General features: G+C 49.1%; 2 pseudogenes across 2 annotated transcripts in view; both read right to left on the bottom strand.

Moving 5' to 3' along the window:
• The window catches only part of LOC311216156 (olfactory receptor 14C36-like), a 249,838-nt pseudogene that overhangs the window by 27,780 nt on the left and 198,797 nt on the right, over positions 1–23,261 (bottom strand). The window contains exon 2 of the transcript in view: positions 5,363–6,188. The product of the transcript in view is annotated as an olfactory receptor 14C36-like (transcript). The remainder of the gene's footprint in view (positions 1–5,362; positions 6,189–23,261) is intronic.
• On the bottom strand, positions 16,277–22,901 carry LOC311216594 (olfactory receptor 14C36-like; annotated as a pseudogene). The gene is made up of 2 exons: positions 22,887–22,901; positions 16,277–17,166 (listed from the first exon to the last, which is right to left on the bottom strand). The product of its transcript is annotated as an olfactory receptor 14C36-like (transcript).

The following is a 23,261-nucleotide window of genomic DNA, read 5'->3' on the forward strand; positions in this document are numbered from 1 at the left end:
TGGGGGGTCTGGAGGTGGACACTTTGAGCTTGGATGTCTCTGCTCTCAGCAGTGTCCAGGTTATTCTCAGGTGAACTTCTGAATGCAGTTTTCCTGCAGCACAGATCAACTGAAACCATGGAGAGGATCCACAGGATCCCCAGTATTTCATGTGCAATAAGAACGAAATGTACAGGATTTCTGCCTTAGAGATTCTCCACAGGAGTAATGGCTAAGCTAGAAGAAAAGATACAAGTCTTCCTATGTTATTTACCTCTTGGTGTAGGACAGGACTGACTCCTACATTGCCTATAGCAGAGTCCTCTGCTCCAAAGCACAGTCTAAGCCAGCATCAATCCAAATGGAAGAAAGGAATCTGCCAAATATCTTCATGGAAGTGAGCAAGCATTTTGTGAGGCTGAAATGAGAAATGGAAATCCTTTTCCTTAGATAATTCTAATGTTAATAATCACCGTCTTTCTGTTCCTTGGGCAGGACCCCATGCCCAGAACAAGGAAATGCCCAACATCAGCTCTGTGAGAGAGTTCCTTCTGCTGGCATTCGCAGACACGCGTGAGCTGCAGCTCCTGCACTTCGCGCTCTTCCTGGGCATCTACCTGGCTGCCCTCCTGGGCAACGGCCTCATCCTCAGCGCCGTAGCCTGTGACCACCGCCTCCACACCCCCATGTACTTCTTCCTCCTCAACCTCGCCCTCCTCGACCTGGGCTGCATCTCCACCACTCTGCCCAAAGCCATGGCCAATGCCCTCTGGGACACCAGGGCCATCTCCTATCAAGGATGTGCTGCTCAAGTTCTCTTTTTAGTCTTCTTCTTTGGCTCAGAGTTTTCCCTTCTCACTATCATGGCGTACGACCGCTACATTGCCATCTGCAAGCCCCTGCACTACGGGAGCCTCGTGGGCAGCAGAGCTTGTGCCCAGATGGCAGCAGCTGCCTGGGGCAGTGGCTTTCTCAATGCTGTCCTGCACACGGCCAACACATTTTCCCTGCCCCTCTGCCATGACAATGCTGTGGACCAGTTCTTCTGTGAAATCCCCCAGATCCTCAAGCTCTCCTGCTCAGATGCCTACCTCAGGGAAGTTGGGGCACTTGTGTTTAGTGTTTCTTTATTTTTTGGATGTTTTGTTTTCATTGTGTTGTCTTATGTGCAGATCTTCAGGGCTGTGCTGAGGATGCCCTCTGAGCAGGGACGACACAAAGTTTTTCCCATGTGCCTCCCTCACCTGACCGTCGTCTCCCTGTTTGTCAGCACTGCCATATTTGCCTACCTGAAGCCACCCTCCATTTCCTCTCCATCCTTGGATCTGGTGGTCGCACTTCTGTACTCGGTGGTGCCTCCAGCACTGAACCCCCTCATCTACAGCATGAGAAACCAAGAGGTGAAGGATGCAGTGAGAAAACTGTTTCAATACATGCTTCTTAAGCATCAGTAATGTGTTCAGAAGATGTATTTCTAATAATGTGGAATTTTGATTCATATTATGTTATTTCATTTTTATCTTTACTAGTGCTATCATAACATTATCATTGATAATAATCCTAACAGAAATAAAAGGGTATTTGGGAAGATGATATAATATTTTTTTAATTATTTTTCTCTGTTAATATTTTAAATATTTTTTTTTTTTTTATAATGCAATTCTTAGCATTCTGAATGTTACGTTTTGTGTTAGTTTTCACCACATCATCTGTGACCCAGAGGCTTTCTCTGAATGTGTCAGGAGCGGTCTGTCCCCAAGTGCCCAAAGATGAGCTGGCGGGGAAGAAGACCGGCCTGGCTCAACAGAGAATTGTGGCTTGATCTTAGGAGAAAAAAGAGGGTTTATAATCTTTGGAAAAGTGGGAAGGCCACTAGGGAGGACTTTAAGGATGTAGCGAGGCTGTGCAGGGACAAAATTAGGAAGGCTAAAGCTCATCTGGAGCTCAATCTGGATACTGCCGTTAAAGATAACAAAAAACGTTTCTATAAATACATCAACACAAAAAGGAGGACTAAGGAGAATCTCCATCCTTTACTGGATGCGGGGGGAAACTTAGTTACAAGAGATGAGGAAAAGGCGGAGGTGCTCAATGCCTTCTTTGCCTCAGTCTTTAGCGGCAATACTGGTTGTTCTCTGGATACTCAGTATCCTGAGCTGGTGGAAGGGGATGGGGAGCAGGATGCGGCCCTCACCATCCACAAAGAACTGGTTGGTGACCTGCTACGGCACTTGGATGTGCACAAGTCGATGGGGCCGGATGGGATCCACCCAAGTGTACTGAGAGAACTGGCAGAGGAGCTGGCCAAGCCACTGTCCATCATTTATCAGCAGTCCTGGAGATCGGGGGAGGTCCCAGTTGACTGGCGGCTAGCAAATGTGACGCCCATCTACAAGAAGGGCCAGAGGGCAGACCCGGGAAACTACAGGCCTGTCAGTTTGCCCTCAGTGCCAGGGAAGCTCATGGAGCAGATCCTCCTGAGAGTCATCACGCAGCACTTGCAGGGCAAGCAGGCGATCAGGCCCAGTCAGCATAGGTTTATGAAAGGCAGGTCCTGCTTGACGAACCTGATCTCCTTCTATGACAAAGTGACGCGCTGGGTGGACGAGGGAAAGGCTGTGGATGTGGTCTACCTTGACTTCAGCAAGGCTTTTGACACCGTCTCCCACAGCATTCTCCTCAAGAAACTGACTGCTCTTGGCTTGGACTGGCGCACGCTTCATTGGGTTAGAAACTGGCTGGATAGCCGGGCCCAAAGAGTCGTGGTGAATGGAGTCAAGTCCAGTTGGAGGCCAGTCACTAGTGGCGTCCCCCAGGGCTCGGTGCTGGGGCCGGTCCTCTTTAATATCTTCATCGATGATCTGGACGAGGGCATTGAGTGCACCCTCAGTAAGTTTGCAGATGACACCAAGTTAGGTGCGTGTGTTGATCTCCTTGAGGGTAGGAAAGCTCTGCAGGAGGATCTGGATAGGCTGCACCGATGGGCTGAGGCCAACTGCATGAAGTTCAACAAGGCCAAGTGCCGGGTCCTGCACCTGGGGCGCAATAACCCCAAGCAGAGCTACAGGCTGGGAGAGGAATGGTTGGAGAGCTGCCAGGCAGAGAAGGACCTGGGAGTGATGGTGGATAGTCGGCTGAATATGAGCCAGCAGTGTGCTCAGGTGGCCAAGAAGGCCAACGGCGTCCTGGCTTGTATCAGGAACAGTGTGACCAGCAGGGCTAGGGAGGTGATCGTCCCCCTGTACTCAGCTCTGGTGAGGCCGCACCTCGAGTACTGTGTTCAGTTTTGGGCCCCTTGCTACAAGAAGGACATCGAGGTGCTTGAGCGGGTCCAGAGAAGGGCGACGAAGCTGGTGAGGGGCCTGGAGAACAAGTCCTATGAGGAGCGGCTGAGGGAGCTGGGCTTGTTCAGCCTGGAGAAGAGGAGGCTCAGGGGCGACCTTATCGCTCTCTACAGCAACCTCAAAGGAGGCTGTAGAGAGGTGGGGGTTGGTCTATTCTCCCATGTGCCTGGTGACAGGACGAGGGGGAATGGGCTTAAGTTGAGCCAGGGGAGTTTTAGGTTAGACGTTAGGAAGAACTTCTTTACTGAAAGGGTTGTGAGGCATTGGAACAGGCTGCCCAGGGAAGTGGTGGAGTCACCATCCCTGGAAGCCTTTAAAAGACGTTTAGATGTAGAGCTTAGGGATATGGCTTAGTGGGGACTATTAGCGTTAGGTCAGAGGTTGGACTCGATGATCTTGAGGTCTCTTCCAACCTAGAAATTCTGTGATTCTGTGATCTCCTGCCCCAGCACGAGGAATGTGACTGTGGCAGGGACTGTGAGGTCACTTCTGTCTCTGCACTTGATAGGGCAGCAGCAGGAATGTGTCACAGAAAGTGACTGTGAGGTCACTAGTGTCTGGAGGTGGCAGGTCACCATTGACTTCTCCCTGGGAGCTGCACTTTTGGGCTGACATCTGGCAGTGGCCCTGCTAGGCCAGCAGAAGGCACCTGCTTGGCATGCTGACTGTTGGCATTTGTCCTTGCAACACTGTGCAGGGCTGAGGAGGTGTCAAAATGAAGTTCTTCTAGTAGCATCACACTACCCACCACATCCCACAGACCCCAAAACTAGCCCTGAGCCAGACATGGGTGTGCAGGGTCTCCTCTCCCAGTGGCCTTGGTCAGGCCTTGGCCCTTCAGCTTCACTAAAACCAACCAAGATTTTTCTCAGCACAGTGCTTTGCCTGTCTGTAACCACAGCCTACAATTATCTCCCCTAAGAAGGCCCTGGGGAGGCTTCATTAGTAACAGCCCTCAGTGGGGCCCATTAATACTCCAAGTCACTTCAACTTTTCCTTCTGACTTTAGCTTCTCAAGTGGTTACATCACTCTCCTCTCAGTACCTGAGCCAAGTACAGGGGGACGATCACTTCCCTGGACCTGCTGGCCACACTGCTTCTTATGCAAGCCAGGATGCTGTTGGCCTTCTTGGCCACCTGAGCACACTGCTGGCCCATATTCAGTCGACTATTAACCATCACTCCCAGGTCCTTCTCTGCCAGGCAGATTTCCAACCACTCATCTCCCAGCCTGTAGCTCTGTTTGGGGTTGTTGTGCCCCAGGTGAGGAACCCCGCACAAAGAACCCCAGAAAACAGAAGAGCAGGGAGAAACCCCTTGGTTGTGTTCCTGATAGCACATTTGGAAGAGGTGTCCAGGCTTCTGGGTTTGCCCAGAGCAAGACCCTCCTGTTACTGTGGTGCTAGTAGGGAGGCAGCTGTGACCCAGGGTTGCACAGTGCCTGCTGCTGCCTGCAGCCACAGGGATGCCACTGCAGAGAAAACAGGACTGTCACCAAGGTACATGAGATCTGACAGCTTGTCCAAATAAAAGAGCACAGGAGAAAACACTGGAAGCCAGAAGAGAGCAGCAGCGAAAAGGCCACGTCCTGCTGCTGGCCATGGCCATGGCTCCAGAGAAGCAGCAGCCCCCACCCAAACTCCATGTAGCAGCTGGGCTCTTGGCCCTGAGCCCCTCCTGTGTGCTGGGGCTGCTCCCCCAGCTCCAGAGGGTATGGGAAGAGATGGCATCTGATAACAGTGTAGTTCTGATGTGTTGTTTTATTATTTTTTTTAATTGAGTTTTTCTACATAACCAGCTTCTTTCAGTAATTAGATGACTGGGTATGATGACTGAGTAGATGACTGTAAATGAAAAAGTAAAAATAGGAAAGTCAGGTAGCAGGTTAACGACAACATAATTTAAATCAAAACAAATAATTTGTAGAAAATATTTATAGAGAAAGATAGTAACAAAAATTTTCCTCACAGTTCCTGAAATAATCAGGGAACTCACAGACATTGATTGCAAAGAAACACGTATCCAAAGAGTTTCCTTACTGCATCCTTGAACTCCTGGTTCCTCATGCTGTAGATGAGGGGGTTCACTGCTGGAGGCACCACTGAGTATAAAAATGACACCACCAGGTCCAGGGATGGACAGGAAATAGAGGGGGGCTTCAGGTAGGCAAATATGGCAGTACTGACAAACAGGGAGACCACTGCCAGGTGAGGGAGGCACGTGGAAAAGGCTTTGTGCCGGCCCTGCTCAGAGGGAATCCTCAGCACTGCCCTGAGGATCTGCACATAGAATAACATGATGAAAACAAAGCAACAAGGCTAAAGAAACACTAAAAACTAGTGCCTCAACTTCCCTGAGGTAGGCATCTGAGCAGGAGAGCTTGAGGATGTGGGGGATCTCACAGAAGAACTGGTCCACAGCATTGCCGTGGCAGAGGGGCAGGGAAAATGTGTTGGCCGTGTGCAGGACAGCATTGAGAAAGCCACTGCCCCAGGCAGCTGCTGCCATCTGGGCACAAGCTCTGCTGCCCACGAGGCTCCCGTAGTGCAGGGGCTTGCAGATGGCAATGTAGCGGTCATAGGCCATGATGGTGAGAAGGGAAAACTCTGAGCCAAAGAAGAAGACTAAAAAGAGAACTTGAGCAGCACATCCTTGATAGGAGATGTCTCTGGTGTCCCAGAGGGCATTGGCCATGGCTTTGGGCAGAGTGGTGGAGATGCAGCCCACGTCGAGGAGGGCGAGGTTGAGGAGGAAGAAGTACATGGGGGTGTGGAGGCGGTGGTGGCAGGCTACGGCGCTGAGGATGAGGCCGTTGCCCAGGAGGGCAGCCAGGTAGATGCCCAGGAAGAGCGTGAAGTGCAGGAGCTGCAGCTCGCGCGTGTCTGTTTCACATTTCAGAGGAAAAATCATTCCATTTTTCATTTAATCCCTCCCAAATGATTCTCCACTTCCATTCAGACTTTTGGCAGGTCCTTTTCATGAGTTCTGGCTGGTGCTGCTAGAGGGTGTCACTGAGAGCACGCGACTTGCTGTGGGCAATGTGGGAGTCAGTCCTGCCCTAAGTTAGTGGTAAAGATCATATAGTGATTTTTATTTTGTCTCTTTTGTTCTAGCAGCCCCACTGTACTCAAAGTAAAACCTTGTGTGTCATCAACGTGGTGATGGCTTCAGTGCAGTGTCCTTGAGAGAGCTCATCAAGTCTGTGTGTTAGTCCTAGTGTCAACTGCCCTGTGCTGGTGTCTTTTTGACCTACTGGACAATTGCACTCCTATGTTTGCCTGAAACAAACCAGGATACTGCTGGGAGCAGAGACATCCAGGCTCAAAGTGCCCATCTCCACACCCCTCAGCCTGTCCCCATACTCCCCTTCCCCCAAGCACTCCGAGGGCTCACGCCATGGGCATGTGAAACCCCCATCCCCAGCCAGCCTGGGAACAAGACCAGCAGCAGCATGGCCAGCTGGAGAAGCCAGGAGGAATGCCAGCGTGCTGCTGCCAGGGGAGGCAAGGCCAGGGAGGGACAGACGGACACTCAGCAGACCCTCCTGTGCTGCAGCTCTGCCTGCAGAAGAGGCAGCTCCTGCTCATTGCAAATGCTGTTTGCTCTGCTTTGGCCTGCAAACACCTCTCAAAGACAGAGGATATCAGGGGGGTTCTAGCTCCAAAAAATCAGCTAGGATAAAACCTGGGAGTACCACAATATGATGTTGGTGCAGTCCGTGAGATGAGGTTTGGGAAGGTACTTTACAAATTTCATCACTGACATATCAATTTCTCCTATGCTCCAGGAGTCTCAGTCTCCTGTACAACCCTGAAAATTCAGTACCATGAAACCTTCGTCCACTCCACTGCAGAAATATGAATACACTGACTGAAAAAAACGTCTTGCTTTTCAGGTAGTCCCTGCCCTGGTCTTTTTCTTGAAAAATCCAATTTTAAATGCCATTTAAAATTGCCATTTAAATTAAATTAAAATTGCCATTTAAATGCCATTTAAAATTTTAAAAAGCATCTTCTACTCCTACCTGGAGAACCAGACAGACCCACCCTGCCAGATGCTATCAGCCATCAGATGTGCCAGCTCTAGAAGACCCCTCTGGCAACCCCACCTGCAGTGCCCTGCTGCCAGAGCCTCACGGTGTCAAGAGCCTGCAGATGTGTCCTGCCACACGCTGCCCTCTGTTGTTGCGCTCCTCAGTGCCTCCAAGCCCTCTCTCCTTCTCTCCTCTGTGTGCCAGCTGCGGTCAGAGCCCCCAGCCCTGCTGCGCTGTGCAGAGGAGCTGCTCCTGGGCACAGCTGTCTCTCTTCAGCGCTTGCCAGGAGCTCCCCTTGGGCCCAGGAGCCCGGCCCAGCTCAGCAGCACAGCACCCAACCATGGCATGGCTTGCTCTGTGCCCTTGGGCTCCCTCGAGGTGTCCCCAAGGCCTCAAAGCTGACAGCTCCCCAAGGCAGCAGGGTCTCTGCTGGGGTGTGGTGGTTGAAGCAGACTGAATTCATCACCAACTGCTTCTCTCTGTAGATGTCAGAGACTGATTTTTTAAAGTGTGATTTGTGCTGTTGGACTGTGGTTATCAAACATGAGTACAAATGTTTCCCTCCCTTAACCCCTATTCTGTTCCCACTGCATGGCAGGACACCTCAGCCATGACAGGCAGGGATCTCTTCACCCCTCTAAATGTGTCCTAACAAGAGAGGGGGGAACTGAATGCTCTAAAAGGTTTTCCAAGAAGGGAATTGGACACTAAGCATTTGTTGAGTTTTCCCAGTAATCCACATGGAAGATCCTCTACCCATACACAAATCTCTTCTTCCCCTGTTACTTGACCAGCACAGTGACTGTGATGTGGAACACCCTCATCACTATGCTGGTGCCTCCCAACAAACACCTGCAGATGCCCATGGTCTTCTTCATCTTCATTGCAGGCCTTGTACAGCTCCAGCACCCTACGCCAGATGCTGGCCAGCTTCCTGGCTGAGGACAGCACCCCCTTTGCTCACAGAGGTGGCAGCACTCTCAGTTGCACCTTCTGCATGACCGCAGTGCTTCCTGCTGGGGACCATGCCCTACGGTCAGCCCTGGGCTGTATGCCACCCCTGTTCTCTGCAAGGCTCAAGAAGTGGAAGGTCTGACTCCAGAAGGCAGCCCTACCTGAACCAGGGGAATTTCTCTCATGTACAGGAATTCTTTCTCCTCCTCCCAGCTACAGTTCTGTGGCCCCAGTGTCATGGACACCTTCCGTGGTTTTGCCCCATTGCTGGAGCTGTTCTGCAGTGCCACGGTGATACTCATGGTTTTGCTTTTGTAATCTGTATTTGTATCCAATCTTCCTGTTCCTAATCATGCAGTTTTCATGTGTGTGTGTCCTGTGTTGGCAGACTCAAAGCTTTATCCACCTGCTTTTCTGTCCTCACAAGTGTCATTGTTTTCTATAACACCATCATCTCTCTCCATGTGAAGCGCAGAACAGCGCATAACATAAGCTACTAATACAATCGCCAAGGAAAAAAAAAAAATCAGTATCTTATGCCCTTCAAACATTTGGTACAGCATTTTGTTTAAAGCAATCATAACATTAATCTTTCCACACAGGAACAGGACATACTCATTGGCATGAATAAATGTTTCTCTAGTAGAGAGAAGAACTTTTGGTCTTCCTCCTCGGAGATTTTAACCAAGCTCTTTCCCAAACCATCATCATCCTCCCAGTCAGTCCTCAGGTTGCTTAGAGGTGGTGTGGGAAGGATGAGACAGGTTCTAGTGGATCTGCAGATGTCATCATAAGACCTCTCTCAAAGACCTTGGAAAGGCCAGATAAAAAAGAGACGTTACTCGGGATTTTGAAAAGCCAGACATAAAAGGCATCTTCTACAAGAAGGGTAAACAGGAGGACAATTAAGCCTAACTAAGGATTAAAATGCTATTATTGAATCTACACCTCAGATCAAATCTAAATTTAAAACCTCAAAACTTGTCCTTATCCCAGATCCTGAGCAGACACCTTGAGCAGAACACCAATCCCTCCCTTGATACCATTGCCATTCCCTTAACCCTGGAGGGTGACCTCTACTTCCTAAACATTAACCTGATCATCTAACCCCCAAAGCCCTCCACCATGCACACAGCACATCTCATCCTCAACCCCACTCCTATCCCTAACTTCAGCTTCTTGTCCGCTTGGGGTAGGGCAGGGACAGTGAGGTCCTGCAGCAGTCCCATGGCATTGAAAGAGACATGTGAGGTGACAGGTATGTGATCAGATCAGAGGCCACAAGGAGGAGCTGGCTGGGAATGCTGGGATGATGTCAGGTGTGCCTCAGGATGTACTGGGCCTGCAGGAGGCACATGGCTGTGAAGAAGGCTGGGAGGTCACTTCTGTCTCTGGAGTTGATGGACCTGCATGAGGAATGTGGCACAGATAGGGGCCATAAAGGCCAGAAGCATGCACAAGGCATTGAAGATGATGGTGAGGCACCTTCTGTTCTGGTCAGGCGAGAGACCACAGAAAGGCTGATGGGATGGGAGTCATGCTTGAGGTAGAGCTCATGAGACCATAGAATGAGAGAATGGCTCCTGTTGGAAGGGACCTTAAAGGTCATCTAGTTCCAACCCCCAGCCATTAGCAGGGATGCCCCCCATGAGATCAGGTTGCCCAGGGCCTCATCCAACCTGCTCTTGATCAGCTCCAAGGATGGTGCACCTCTAAGGTCTCTCAACAAGCAGTTCCAGTTCCTCAGCTCTCTCTGAGTGAAGAGTTTCCTCCTAACCTCTAGTCTAAATCTCTAGTCTTTTACTTTAAAACCATTCCCACTTGTCCTGTCATACGATTGAGCAAATAGTCACTCTCCATCTTTTTTAGAAGTCTCCTTTGAGTACTGAAAGGCCACAAAGAGATCACCCTGGAGCCTTCTCTTCTGTAGAATGATCAGCCACCAAGTATGATGGAGAGAGGCTTGGCACCTACATCAGCCAGTTCCCTCAGGACCCTGGGATGCATGTAATCAGGCCCCATAGACATGTACCTGTTTAGTGTCATCACGTGGTCTAGGACCTGCTCTTAACTCCCACCAGGTTGGACTTTGCACCCCCAGCCTCCATCTACAGGTTCAGGGAAATGAAAGACTTGGGAAGCCTGACTGGCATGGAAGATTGAAGAAAAGACGTTGTTGAGTCCCTCAGCCTTCTCCATGTCTGTCATTACCCGTGCACCCCTCTCATCCATCAGAGGGGGTACACTCTCCTTGGCCTTTCTTTTCTGAGCAGTGAATCTGTAGAATCCCTTCCTATTATTCCTTGCATCCCTTGAGAAGATCAGTTCCATCTGTTCCTTAACTTTCCTTATTCCATCTCTGCATATCCAAAACAGAACCGTGCATGAGAGAAAAAAAGTAACGCTGATTCCATAGAAGCCATTCTGGAAACAAAACTTGTAGGTAGGAAGCGCAGTTTTGTGGCAGTGCAGAACTGATGGGCACATTGTGCAGGATGCTCCTAAGGATCTTTGTGTCCTTTTCTCTTCTAACTACCAGGCCAATACTGTCTCAGGAATGGAGGAGCCAACAGAGATGAGACAGATACTCTGCGATCGTGAATGTCATCAGAAGGCTGATCCCAATAAGATATGGAGATGTCAAGAGCAGCCTGGACAAGAGAGATGTGGTATGTCGGGATGGGAAGAAGAGCTTGGCCAGCAGAAACTTATGATTTCATAGAAGTAAGAGTGTTTATGTAATGTGGATGCTGTGGTAGCACTGACTTAAACTAGTCACATATAGCCCTTACCTTACATGAGCCAGTAATTTTAATGCCTAAACCTAAATGCTACTACAATACTCTGAAAGGAATCTTTTTTTTTTTTTTTTTCTCTTGCTAAACCTATTGCCTTCCCTTAACAGTAACATGAAAACTCTCTGTTTAACTCTAGACTCCTTGGCAGACCTAAAAATACCCTAAATCGTAGAGCTTGTCCATACCTTAACCACAGACACGACACCACAAGCAGAACAACACACACTCCCACTAAAACTTTGCTTAGTCTCTAACCAAGAAAGAGAAAAACAGGTACCTAGGGGGCTAGAGAGAAGTCAGCTCTGCCTCAGGATCTCCTGCCTCTGCAGGAGCAATGTGACTGAGGCAGGGACTGTGAGGTCACTTCTGTTTCTGCATTTGATAGGGCAGCAGCAGGAACGTGTCACGCAAAGGGACTGTGAGGTCACCTGTGTCTGTAGGTGGCAGGTCACCTTTGACTTCTCAGCACTCCTACTATTCTGTTTTCTATTCTGTACTCTAGCACTCCTAGACATCTGTATTTAGTAAAAGAGTTCAAGGATGAGAAGAGCATGTATTGAGAGGAAGGCCATGAAAAGCCAACAGGAGAAGGGCCATTTTCTCCCCTGCAGGGGACTGACCCTGGGCAAGGCCCGGCTTGGGAAGCAGCCATGTGGGACATTCATCCTTAAAAGATCCTATGCCCCATGAGCACCCAGTGTCCACCAGGTTTGAAGATACTGCAGAGAAGTTCTCAGAAACACTGCCAGGCACTGCAGAGTGGTAGGTTCGCTGAGAGTGGAGGGGACCTCCAAAGACCATGTAGCACACTAGCCAAGCATGGACACCTAAACCAGGCAGCCCAGGCCCATTTCCAGATGGGCTTTTGTATCTCCAGTGATGGAAACTCCCGTACTTTTGGGGAAACATGATTCAGTGCATTTTGCACTTTCATTCCCATAGTTGGAAGGGGATGGATTCCCAAAGTGCGGCAAGCTGATGGGTTGTATACTAGTTATTTGAAGTTTCCTGTTCTTGAGTCTTGCAACCTGAATTTTCCACAGATGTCCCAGGATGGTAAACGGATGCTCAGCTGTCTACTAGGAACAAAGGAGAGTATCTTGGGTTCCCAATGGCCATTTCAACTTTAGGTCAATTTCCAAAATTCACTGAAGAAGAGGTGTTGTCTTTGAAGAGGTTTTATATGCTGGACTGGGCTGTAGTTGCAGGGGTAAAGACCACTGCCAGTAGTAGTGGTACCCTTGAACTCCACCTGGCTCCACCTGAATCCCTCAAAGGGCTCCTGTCTCCTGAAAGCCCTTTCTGCTGCAAATAGCTGCAAATCCAGGGAACTACTTCAAATACAACCGGGTCTCTGGTGGTTTTCCCTGATTGCTTATGGTCAGACAGCAAAGCTCTGTGTCAATACCCAGTAATGTCATTAGTACTTAACTAATAGAGCAACTACGCATCACTTCAAATGATTTAATCCCTTCCATGGAATGTCACATGATGTAGTTTCTACCATGAAGAAATGTGAATTTTCAGGATGTATTTTCATCGCAGGAGAAGAAATACTGGTGTTCATCTGTAGTTGCATTGTCCTCTCATAGTCTGTCATGATGTGCTCCCTCATCTTCCAGGCACATCCACAAGTTTTGATTAAACAGACAATGCTGGATGCAGCTTTTCCAGCTGCTTGTCTGGACCCATGCACTTCCCATGGTTCTGGTTTTCCCTCCTCTTACTCTTTGATCATTCAGACTGCTCTCACCAACACAGTTGCTGCTTTGAGCGTGAGGTAGAAGCAGCCCAGCTTGCCCATCTATCAGCAGCCTGTAGTTTTTTTCCTTAGCAAGAGCCTCATCCTTTATCATTGAAATAATATGGTATGGATCAATGCTAATACTATTGTTCATAATTTCATATCTATCAGTATAAAACACTTCTTGCATATTCAATCTTTTGGGAAGGTACACATCAGAGGAGGAATAGAAGATGAGGCGCTTTTTTTTTTTAATTATTATTTTATTTTATTTTATTTTATTTTATTTTATTTTATTTTATTTTATTTTATTTTATTTTATTTTATTTTATTTTATTTTATTTTAAATTGTTGCCTGTTTTCAGTTTATTTGGTTGGAAATAGGAAAAACCCTTCTGCACCTGTGTACAGCCGCATCTCTTAGGAAAGCAGGTAGGAGCTGCTGCAAAGGGGCTGTAACATGCAGCTGCAGCCTTGAGTGAAGTCTGGTGTAAGGAAATGAGAAGCAAGCACCAGGTGGCCATTGAGAGAAATGGCAGGGCTGGTGGTGAGGAGCAAGGTTGTCCATGCAGTGTCAGACCTCCAGAGTCTGCTTTTCCTCCCCACACACATCTCCGAGGGAGAGAATCTGGATCAATATCAATTAGGGAATAATGCTCCCCCCAAAAATTCAACTCAAAGCATCCTTTAAGATGAGACAAGATTTTTATTATGTGCTCTTCCTCCTTAACTACACCATGAAAGCTCTACAATTAGCTCTACAAGTCTTGAAGCCGTGAATAAAACTATAGAGGGGATGTTAGGAGTTTCTGCATTTTAATGAGTTCCATGGAGCATTTTGGTGCTGAGTCTATGAAGTTCAGCTACTGAGAGGAGAGTGATGCAACTGCTAGAGAAAGTAAACTCAGGAGGACAAGTTGAAGTGACTTGGAGTATTAATGAGCCCCTCTGAGGGCTGTTACTAACAAAGCCTCCCCAGGGACTTGTTAGGGCAGATAATTGGAGACCATGGTTACAGACAGGCAAAGCACTGTGCTGAGAAAAGTTTTGGTTCGCTTTGATGAAGCAGAAGGGCCAAGGCCTGCCACCAGCTACTGGAGGGGAGATCCTGTACCCCATGTCTGGCTCTGGGCTTTTCCTGGGTATCTGTGGGATGTGGTGGGCAGTGTGATGCCATGAGACAAACACTGGTAAGACACCTCCCAGCCTCTTCACATGGTAGCAAGGAAGCAATGATGGCCCATCACAATGAGTATAATGTGTCTCCTCATAAGCTCTAGACAAAGGGACAAAAATGTCCGGGCTGTTGTGTCCTTCCATTCTTGCAAACACCCACCTCTTTTTCCTCTACACTGTATCACACTTAGTCCTATTTCCTTGAAGTCTACAGACACCTATCCCTTTTCAACACCTTGCTTTCATCCTGGCGTTTTCATCATTTCACCAGTGTCTCATCAACACTCACCAGCTGTTCCTTGAAACACAAAGCTAGGGTCTGAGAACAGACACTCTTTGGGTGACCTCGGGCACCACAGCACAGACCCTTTGAGGGATATTTCTTCTTCCTCGTGACAAGAGCCAACCTTCCATGGTGCAATTTGTGGCAGTTTTTTCTCTCCTGCTCTTTCCTAATACCACAGAAAGCTCCATCAGGGTGGAAACCACTCCTGAAGTAGGCATCCCAACCCAGAAGGCTCCCTGCGACCTGTCAACCAAGCAGACACAAGTCACCTCAGCAGCAGCTTCCAAGCCAGGGGCCTGCTGCTGGCCTTGCAGCTTCTTGGCTACACACAGCCAAGCCTTGTGCCTGCTGCTGTCCAGTCATGGACTCAAGCAGAAGGGACAGGACAACCCATGTTGGGGCCTTCTTTCTGTCTGGGTCCTCCTGGGTGTGTAGGCAGAGGGGATCCCCCAGTCAGCATGCCAAGCAGGTGCCTTCTGCTGGCCTAGCAGGGCCACTGCCAGATGTCGGCCCAAAAGTGCATATCCCAGGTCTATGTCAAGGGTGACCTGCCACCTCCAGACACAAGTGACCTCACAGTCCCTTTCTGTGACACGTTCCTGCTGCTGCCCTATCAAGTGCAGAGACAGAAGTGACCTCTGCCCTTTTGAGGCCCCACTTGGAGTGATGCATCCAGGACTTGGGCCCCCAGCAGAGGAAGGATGTGCATCTGTTAGAATGGGTCCAGAGGAGGGCCAAAAAAATGATCAAGGGACTGGAGCATCTCATATGAAGAAAGGCTGAGAGAGCTGGGGCTGTTCAGCCTGGAGAAAAGAAGGCTCCAGGGTAACATCTTTGTGGCCTTTCAGTACTTAAAGGGGGTGTATAAAAAGACCAAGAGGCTGGGAGGAGAACCTGCAGTGACAGCTGACCCAGCCTGAGCAGTGTGAGCAGCCCATGCACTCCTTAGATTCACCTTGTTTGTTACCTGAAACGACCTTGCACAGTCATTTCATGAGGTTCTAATCACTACCCACTGAGCACCCTGTCCCTGGAGATCCCTTGACGTCTCCTGGAAACTCCAGATTCCTCTCAAAGGTTGGCGTCGGCTGTCAACACCACTGCAGGGTGCAGTCCCATGCAGATGAGTCCAAGACCAGTTGTCATCTCCTTAGGCAAGTGCTGCCACAACAGGAGTACTTAGTCCTGCCCTTGTTTCCCCACAAACCACCCTGGGACTTTCATCCTGTGTCCTTCACTCCATGAAGACCCACAGGAAACAGAAGAGCAGGGAGCAACCCCTTGGCTGTGTTCCTGATAGCACATTTGGAAGAGGTGTCCAGGCTTCTGAGTTTGCACTGAGCAAGACCATCCTGTTACTGTGGTGCTATCAGGGAGGCAGCTGTGACCCAGGGCTGCACAGTGCCTGCTGCTGCCTGCAGACACAGGGATGCCACTGCTGAGAGAACAAGACTGTCGCCAAGGTACACTACATATCAGGGCTTACACGTATACAAAAACCACAATGCAGAAGCCAAAAGAGAGCAGCAGTAAAAAGCCACGTCCTGCTGCTGGCCATGGCCATGGCTCCAGGGAAGCAGCAGCCCTGACCCGAAGGCAGCAGAGAGGCAGAGCCCAGCAGGCAGTGAGGGGCAGCCCCGAGGGCCACTGGAACTGCTCCTGCATGTGGCAGCTGGGCTCTTGGCCCCGAGCCCCTCCTGCATGCTGGGGCTGCTCCCCCAGCTCCAGAGGAGATGGGAAGAAATGGCAGCTCAGAACAATGAATTTCTGATGGCTTTCTTATCAGGTTTATCTACACAGGAAGCCATCTTCTACAGAAAAATAATTGACTTGTAGGGGGCTAGGAATAATATTTAATCAAATGTGAAACAATGAGAGAAAATAATAATACAGACATTAATAGAAGACATCACGTTATTTTCTTTCTGAGAATAGCTGGGATTTCTAATATTAGGCATAGTATTATAGGTGAATTTGCTGATGATGTGTGTATTCAAGTAGAGTCCTGATGGAATCCCTTAGTTCCCGGTTCCTCAAGCTGTAGATGAGGGGGTTAAATACTGGAGGAACCACTGAGTACAGAAGTGACACTACCACATCCAGGGATGGGGAGGAGTTGGAAGCGGGCTTCAGGTAGGCAAAGATGGCAGTGCTGATCATCAAGGAGGTGACAACCAGGTGAGGGAGGCACGTGGAAAAGGCTTTGTGCCGGCCCTGCTCAGAGGGCATCCTCAGCACTGCCCTGAAGATCTGCACATAGGACGCCACAATGAAAACAAAAACACAAATGCTAACGAAATGCTAAACAGAATTGCCCAAACTTCTCTGAGATAGGAATCTGAGCAGGAGAGCTTGAGGATGTGGGGGATTTCACAGAAGAACTGGTCCACAGCATTGCCTTGGCAGAGGGGCAGGGAAAATGTGTTGGCCGTGTGCAGGACAGCATTGAGAAAGCCACTGCCCCGGGCAGCTGCTGCCATCTGGGCACAAGCTCTGCTGCCCAGGAGGCTCCCGTAGTGCAGGGGCTTGCAGATGGCAACGTAGCGATCATAGGCCATGACGGTGAGAAGGGAATACTCTGCTGTGATAAAGAAGACAAACAGAAAGACTTGAGCAGCACAGCCTTGATAGGAGATGGCCCTGTTGTCCCAGAGGGCATTGGCCATGGCCTTGGGCAGAGTGGTGGAGATGCAGCCCAGGTCGAGGAGGGCGAGGTTGAGGAGGAAGAAGTACATGGGGCTGTGGAGGCGGTGGTGGCAGGCTATGGCACTGAGGATGAGGCCGTTGCCCAGGAGGGCAGCCAGGTAGATGCCCAGGAAGAGCGCGAAGTGCAGGAGCTGCAGCTCACACGTCTATGAATGCCATCAAGAGGAAGTCGCTCACTGTGCTGATTTTGGGCATTTGGTGGTTCTGGCCATGGGTTACTGCCAAGGATGAAAAATGCTTTAATAAATAAGAAGACATATCTGAGATAAAGTTCTTACATTTCTCACATAACTGCTATGAAAACCCTTTCAGTCAGGCATTTACCAGCTCCCTTTCATATGCTCTTTGTGATGCTGCCTGAGGGTGTCCCTGGGAGCAAGGGACCCTACTCTGGGCAAGGAGTCAGTCCTGACCCACAACCAGAGGTAAAGAGGAAGATGGGGTATTCTCAGATTCAATCAGCTGATAATAAAGAGCTTTTCAATTTTGTTGCTCCCAATTCACCCAACTGTGGAGCAGGGCTGTGGGAATTTATTTTTGTATTTTCTGTCTAGTTGCCTACCCAACCCTCTTTTCTAAGGCATAAATCCTGGGCATTTCAAATGAAATCTTGTGGAGCCTCAGATGAAAAGAGTCCCTTCAGAGTTTCATTTAGAGACAATTTTGAGCCATGCTTAGGCTCATTTGGCCTGTGCTGGCATTTATTGAGCTACAGAAGTATTGCACTCGTAGGTTCATAGAGACATGGAGTCATAGATTATCCCAGGTTGGAAGGGGCCCACAGGGATATTCATATCCAACCCCTGAATCTGTATATGAAAACCCCAAAACTGGCCTATATCTGAGGGGTTTGCCCAAATATTTCTGGAATTCTGACAGCCTCAGCGCTGTGACCACTTCCCTGTGGTACCTGTTCCAGTGCCTAAGGAACCAGGACACTGCTGCCTGCCCATGTCCCTGCTGGGAACTTGTTTCTCTATCCCCACATCTCTTCCCTGTCCAAGGCCAATAGACCCCATCCCACAAGCTGTGTGCTAAGACTCACTCAGATTCCCCGCCACTGCAAGTCTCTGAACGCACAGAAACTAAAAAAGCCTTCCTCTTCAGAAAATCCAAGCCTCAGTCTTCCTCTGGAAAAAATCCTTTTATAAATGCCATTCCCTACAGCATCTTCTAGTCCACATTAAATGTAGAGTAAAAACCACCCTGATAGATGCTATCAGCCATCGGATGTGCCAGCTGTACAAGACCCCTCTGGCAACCCCACCTGCAGTGCCCTGCTGCCAGAGCCTCACGGTGTCAAGAGCCTGCAGATGTGTCCTGCCACACGCTGCCCTCTGTTGTTGCGCTCCTCAGTGCCTCCAAGCCCTCTCTCCTTCTCTCCTGTCTGTGTGCCAGCTGCTGTCAGAGCCCCCAGTCCTGCTGTGCTGTGCAGAGGAGCTGCTCCTGGGCACAGCTGTCTCTCTGCAGCGCTTGCCAGGAGCTCTGCTTGGGCCCAGGAGCCCGGCCCAGCTCAGCAGCACAGCACCCGACCATGGCATCGCTTGCTCTGTGCCCTTGGGCTCCCTCGAGTTGTCCCCAAGGCATCAGGGCTGACACCTCCCCAAGGCAGCAGGGTCTCTGCTGGGGTGTGCTCACTGAGGCAGACTGAACTGATCATCTGCTGCTCCTCTCTGAACACAAGATTTTTAGAAGTGTGATTTGTGCTGTTGGACTGTGGTTGTCAAACATGATGTGCTTTAACCTGGCGGGCAGCTCAGCACCACACAGCTGTTAGCTCACACCAACCCCCCCACATGTTTATCGGTTGAGGTCAGGGCAGTTGAAAGGACTGAAATGGTAGAGAAAGAATTATAATAGTAATTATTTTTAGTACTATTATCGTTATGTACAAAGCAAGCTATACACAGTGCAATTGCTCATTGCTGACTGATGTCCAGCCTGTCCCCAACTGGTAGAACAGTGTGGTAACCATCTGCACCTGCTCTTCTTTGACCTTCAACAAGTCCACAAATGGAAGGGTCCTCCCAGGGACTGGGCAAGGTAGACAGCTCTTTAACATCCTCTCTCTTGAAGGCCGCTATCCCAAAACTCCAGCTGTACCCTTTTGGATCTTGGAAGTACCCTCTCGTGGGGAAGTCTATGTCAAGGTTTCATAGATCAACATTCCTCTCCCTCCTTTCTTTTCCGGGCAGTAGTTCTCTTCCATTCTCAGGAGCCTGATTTTCACACCCACTGTTTTCTCCTGCATGTAGAGGCAACGGATCCTGGCAAAGGTTGGTGCTCTGGCCTAGCAAGAGCAGACCTGAGGGGTCTGGTCTAGTCTGGGGCCTGTCACAGTGGCTGGAGTGGCTGCAGGACATGTCAGAGGTGTTGGAGTAGCTGCAGGGCCTGTCCCAGGGCTTGGAGTGACACTGACTGAGGCTGCCTTTGGAATTCCCTTTGGAATTGCCAAGGTGATAACCCCTCCTTTTCAAGCACTTCTGCAGTTTTTAAGGATTCTGCACGTGCTCAGGGGGGAAGTTCCAAAGCACTGGAGGTGCCCACTGCTCTAGGTGCCTGCCCAGATCCTCCCATGGTCCCTGCCACTCCTAACTCTCCTGCCTTGGGGGCATTCTTAAAGAGTTGTTTATCCTTAAACAAAAGTTGAAACACATTCAGGAGACATCACAATAGGACCATCCCATGGATATTCTGAGCTTTGTAGAGCTAGTGTAATTAGCCTGGAGGAGAAGGGGGAGGTGAAGGAGAAAGAGAGAGTGCATAAGTGGAGAAATGTCCCTCCCTTTTCTCCCCCTATTTTGGCTCCCTAAAGCAAAAAGGTGAAGAGCATAATTCTTAATAGTTTCTGAGTGATGGTTCCTGAGGTATGGAGGTATGAAGTATGGAGGCAATGCTCAGTACAAAGAACAGATTTGTCACATGACCAGTAATTTTCTAGACTCATAAGCCAGTGTTACACAACATAGCAAAATAACTTTAAACCAGACCCAGAAATGATAAACATCACAACAGGAACACATGCAGCACGTAATGTGCTATACAACACATTTCTGAAAACAAGCCCAACAGACCTGAAATCCAAAATGTTGACCTTGTGATCAGCAACTATTAAACTGGTCTAATGCTTATAATATTTTAACTTTAGCACTCTGTGGTAATATCTGTCATTATCTCAACCCTTCGTGCCCCACACTGGGTGCCAAAAAGACTGCTGTGGTTTAACGCGGCACTTAGAGTACATGGAATTATTTGATGAGGTCCAGAGGAGTGCCACAAAGGCGATCAAGGGGCTAGAGCACTTCTGCTATGAAGGCGTGCTGAGAGAACTGGTACTACTCAGCACCGGAGAAACCTTAGAGCAACCTTCCAGTGCTTAGAGAGGACCTACAGGAAAGCTGCGGAGAGAGTCTTTGTCTGGGGGTTTAGGACAAGGAGTAATGACTTTAAACTAGAAGAGGTTAGGTTTAAATTAGATATATGGAAGAAATTCTTTCCTCTGAGGATGGTGAGGCATTGGAACAGGTTTCCTGGAAAAGCTGTGAACGTCCCATCCCTAGAAGTGTTCAAGGACAGATTTAAATAAGTTTTGAGCAGCCAGGTCTAGTAGGAGGATGGTTGGAATAAGAGGATCTTTAAGGTCCCTTCCAACCCAAACCATTCTATGACTCTATGATCCCGTGTTTCTATGATTATCTGTGACACTGCTACCATTGTCCTTGTGAAGCCCATAATGTCTCTCCTCAGAGCTTTTAACCAAGATTTTTGGTTAGTCCAGCTGGCATCCTCTTACAAGTGGTGTCCCCCAAGGGTCGGTACTGGGACCTATCTTGTTTAAGGTCTTTGTTGATGACCTAGATGAGGGGATTGAGTGTACCCTCAGTAAATCTGCAGATGACACCAAGTTGGGAGATAGTGATGATCCGCATGGGGGTAAGGTGGCCCATCAGAGGGACCTAGATAGGCCGGATTGCTAAGCTGAGGTGAATGGGATGAGGTTCGACAAAGCCAAGTGCAGGGACCTGCACTTTGGCCACAATAACCCCATGCAATGCTATAGGCTTGGGGCAGAGTGCCTAGAAGTCTGTGAAAAGGTAAAGAACCTGGGAGTGTTGATGGATGCTCGGCTGAACAAGAGCAAGCCATGTGCCCAGGTGGCCAAGAAGGCCAAGGGCATCCTGGCTTGTATTAGAACCCTGGCTGTACTCAGCTCTGGTGAGGCCACATCTCGAGTACTGCCTTCAGTTTTGGGCCTCTCATTACACTGAAGGACACTGAGGCGCTGGAACATGTCCAGAGAAAGGCAACCGAACTGTTGAGGGTTCTGGAGCACAGGTGTTATGAAGAGTGGCTGAGGGAACTGGGATTGTTTAGTCTGGAGAAGAGGCTCAGGGGAGACCTCATTGCACTCTACAACTTCCTGAAGAGAGGTTGATGTAAGGCGGGGGTCAGCCTCTTCTCAGATAACTAATGATAGGACTTGGGAAAATGGCCACAAGTTGTGCCTAGGGAGATTTAGATTAGATATCACAAAAACCTTCTTCTCTCACAGAACAGTCAGGCACCGGAATGGTCTGCCCGGCGAGGTGGTGGAGTCACCAACCCTCGCAGTGTTCAAGAAGCACCAGGACAGGGTGCTAGGAGATATGACTTCATAACTTAGTGTGTAGAATTAGCGATAGTTGGACTAAATGATCCTGTAGGTCCTTTCCAACTTTGTGTTTCTATGATTTCTATGATTCTATGGTAGGACAAGGGGAGTGGTTTTAAACTTCAAGAGGGTAGATTTAGAGTAGATAGTCAGATGAAATTCTTGACTTGGAGGTGAGGCACTGGCACTTGTGCTGTGGCTCCAGAGGTCACCCAGGGGGAGTTTGGATCAGCCCATGCCCTTGTGTTTGAAGGAACAGCTGATGAGAGTGGCAGGCAGCAGTGAAATCATGGGAACACCAGAGTGAGAGCAAGGTGGGGAAGAGAAGTGTCTGTCTGCAGCCTTCAGGGAAGTGTGGGACAGCACAGGAAAGCGTGCAGAGGAGAAGGCAGAGGGCTCTGACAAGAATGGAAGGCTGCAGCAGCACTGACATCTTTGTCCCCTTGGCCATGGCTTAGGAGGAGACGTGTTATACTCATGGCATAGGGACCATGAATTCTCCTTTCAACACTGTGCAAATGCTGGAAGGTGTCATACCATTGCCCTTCACATATGGTATTGTGGGCATCTCCCCCTACCCCACAAACCCCAGGAAGAGCCCTGAGTGAGACAGAGGGGTGCTGGGGGTGCAGAATCTCCCCCCCCCCCCCAGTGGCTGGGGTCAGGCCTTGGCCCTTCTGCTTCACCAAAATAAACAGTGATTTTCTTAGCACACTGGTTTTGCCAACCTGTAATCATGGCCTCCAATTATCTGCCCTAACAATTCCCATGGGAGGCTTTGTGAGAAACAGAAAAGAATAGCCAACAGAGTATAGAGTATTCTAATACTACAAAATAGAGTAGCCAACAGAGGTGAGACAGGTGCTCTGATATAATGACAGCCATCAGAAAGCTGATCCCAGTTAGATGACTGCTATGGAGAGGTCAGGAGTAGCCTGGCCAGGAGATATTTCAGATGTGGGGGAGGGAAGAGAAGGGAAGAGGAGCTCAGAACCTTAACTTTGTAGACGTTAGAGGGTTCCTGTGATGTTGATTCTGCTGTAACACTGACTTCAAGCAGTCGTGTAGGGCCTGTAAATTATTTTTAACAGTAACAATAATCCCTCAACCTAAACATTAGTCCAACATCTTGACAGGAATCCACTATTGTAAAGCAGAACTCAAAATATCACCTGAAGAACAACTCAACCCGTAACCTGCTTTCCTTCCCTTTACTCTCTTGCTCACCATGATTCCTACACTTAACACTACCATTAAAATGCTCTATTTATCCCTAGACTTCTTGCCAGACCTAAACAAAACCCTAAACCTTAATGCTTGCCCTAACCGTAACCAGAAACATGACATCACAAACAGAACACCAAATCTTCCAACAAAAACTTTGCTTAATCTCTAACCCAGAAAGGTAAAATCTAGTCCCTGTGAGACAAGAGAGAGCTCAGCTCTGCCTCAGGATCTCCTGCCTCAGCAGGAGGAATGTGACTGTGGCAGTGACTGTGAGGTCACTTCTGTCTCTGCATTTGATAGGGCAGCTGCAAGAACGTGTCATGGAATGGGACTGGGAGGTCACTTCTGCCTGTAGGTGGTAGG

This window comes from Netta rufina (genome assembly GCF_964035555.1).
Source record: "Netta rufina genome assembly, chromosome: 18".
Classification (NCBI taxonomy): Eukaryota; Metazoa; Chordata; class Aves; order Anseriformes; family Anatidae; genus Netta; species Netta rufina.